A 3,035-nucleotide genomic window follows, 5' to 3' on the forward strand; every position below is an offset into this window, starting at 1 on the left:
TAAACCCTAATTCCTTAGTGATTTAGTCTCCTCTGACCTAATCAACCGCTAATTCTTTGGTCACTTAATATAGACTAAAGGGTTAGGTTCAATTCTAGTTTATTAGCCACAAAACCCTATTTATCGAAATATAAGAGGATTATATGTCACGTATCCTGTTAAGTCTAGGCAATTAGTGATTTAGGAGGAATTTACTTTTAAGCTAGTATTCAGGTGAGATAACTTTTTCAAGAATCAACAAGAATTCCTATAGAATAAGAGTTATTTTTCAATACACTCAAATTCATAAGACAAAGAACAAAAGTAATCCTTGAATTTAAATCAATACATTAATTAAAATAGAGTGACAATAGTATTAATCCAAAGAATAAACAGAGCTACTAACCTTAATAAGGAGGTTTAGTTGCTCATGACTTAGAGAAAAAACTAGGGTTAAAAAGATATATGAAAACTAGAATGAGGCATAAGAGAAGAGAGAGAGAGAGCTTGAAGGGATAAATCTTTTCTCTTTTATATCTAACCTAATTTGATTTGAAAACAAAATAAAATAATAATTACTAAAGCCCAAAAGGTTGTGTTTAGGAATAGAAATAACTAGTACAAAATAAAATACAATAATTCTAATCCAAATCTAACTAATGAAGCCTCTTTGTTGAAGTTGGATCTGCGTTACTAGCGCTGAACGCCAGAATCGGCGTTTAGCGCCCCACAGGGCAGTAAGCTTGGTTTCGTTCCTATCTTCCTGGCGCTAAACACCAGGCTCCGCGTTTAGCACCCTTCGAGGTAGTGAGCTCGCACACGTTACCAGCCCAACAAAGTCAAAATTCTTTTCTTTTCTTCTGCACAGACTCTGTTAAACTGATCTGAACTTTACCTAAAAAATCAAAACAATAGAACAACTCAAAGTAGAATTCAAATAGGCTTCAAACACTAAAATCAAATAAAACTCAATAAATTCATATCTAAAATAATAAGAAAATAAAGAAAAGATTAAAAGATTCTCACGCATCACCTAGCCACCCATAGCCACTGTAGCCACCCACAGCCACCCAGCCCGTAGCCACCGCAGCCCCTACAGCCCTGCATCGTTGTCATCGCCGAACTCTTCTCCACTAGGTACAAGCATCGTGTGTGGAATGTCTGTCGCCGTCGCAGGAGCTGTGTCGCCATCGCAAGAGCTGTGTCGTCATAGGAAGCTCCATCGCCATTCTAGGAAGCTGTGTTGCCGTTGTAGGAAGCTCCCTTGCCATCTTGTGGAAGCTCTGTAGCCGTCGTCGTCTCCTCTGTTCGGGCTCTCTCTCCCTGGGTTTGAGCTCCCTCTCTCTGTGTTCGACAGAGTCGTCGTCTTCTCTGTCATTGCCGTCACTCCCCTTCCTACCTCCTCACCGCCGGTAAGCACTGTGAATTGAAATTATTTTTGCTGGCTTTACTATTGTTTGAAATTGAGTTGCCAATTAGCTAGGTTGTGAGTCGTGAGTTACTAAATGTCTGAGTTTAGTTATTTTAATGTTGTTTTGAATTATTTTTTCTGTTGTTTGAAATTGAGTTGCTGATTAACTAAGTTATGAATTGCTTATTTTTGTTGGTTCTACTCTTGTTTGTTAATAATATTGGATTTTGTGATTTACTAAATGTCTGAATTGTGAGTTGCTAAATGATTTTATTAAATTTATTTATTAAATTAATTTTGTTCATGATTTTTTTTATTGTATGTTAAAGATGAAACAATCACAAATTAATCACATAAAAAATAAGCTAGTATTATTTTTGATTTATATCTTCCTGGAGTGTCTTATAATTGGTATGCATTTTGCTATACTTAATTGGATAATAATATAAAAACTTTATAAATAATTTAAAAATATAGGATGTATTAATGTCTATTTTTTTTTAAATTACTTTTCGTTATATATAATTCATCAAAAATTTCGTTATATACTTATGTTATAACTACATGTATCTGTTCCAGCCGGGCATAATTCAAGACCCTACTAACAGGCCTTTTTACTTAAATAAATTAAACAAATTTTAAAATTATTCAAATTTTCTAAGCAATTTTTGAAACATAACCTAATCTTAATAATATATAAATTGTGTCAGTAGAATGTGGTTTATATAATATGTTAACAACTATATCCCGGAACGATTTATGCATGAATGGCTTATAAGAAATAACACATAAATCGTCTTAAAGTGGCTAACTTTATCAATTGTATGTAAATCTTTTCAAATTAAGAGAATTTACGTGGTTTCAGGCAAAAACACAAAATTCTGCCACAATTTATGTGTAAGTTGTAATTTCCAGCATCCTGACTGTCAATATCCTTTCACCATTTATATTCGAGTAGCACACCCTAAGACCCAACCACGAGTTACCCACAACTCTTAACGTTGTACAACAAAACCTCCATTTTTATCCTATCTAAGCATTTAGCTATAAGGTTAGGGAAGAAGAGAACTCGCAGCGGTAGAGAAGGAGCATTAAGAATATCAAATTAAATAAAAACAATACTAAAAGAGAGTATTAAAATTAAATAAAATCAAAATTTTTAAATATTAAAATATTAAGAGAGTTTAGAAATTAGGGTTCATAAAAAAAATTTTTAACATAAAATTTTTAATACTCATTGTTTATATAATTTTTTTTAATTATTTTTATTTATACATTTTTTTATAAAAAAAACTTTGTTATTTTTTTATTTAGCTTTGTATATTTTTATTATATATTTTTAAATTAGTATGTACTTTACTTACTATTATTATTTGTTTATAATATAAATTATTTATTTTATTAGAAAGATTAAATTAAATAAAAAATACTAAATTTTAACACATAATTTATTTATTTTTTAAATTGAGAGCCAAAGAAATGTTAAAAAAAATATAATTTTAGTTAATATAAATTCATTTATTTTTGAGTAATATAAATTTAAGTTAAAAGCACATAGAATTCAAAATTACTAAACAAAATTATGTGTTAAAATTTAGTATTTTTTTTAATTATAATTTTTTAGTATTCTCTTTTAGTGTTAATT

Source organism: Arachis hypogaea, chromosome 15 (assembly GCF_003086295.3).
Source record: "Arachis hypogaea cultivar Tifrunner chromosome 15, arahy.Tifrunner.gnm2.J5K5, whole genome shotgun sequence".
Taxonomy (NCBI): Eukaryota; Viridiplantae; Streptophyta; class Magnoliopsida; order Fabales; family Fabaceae; genus Arachis; species Arachis hypogaea.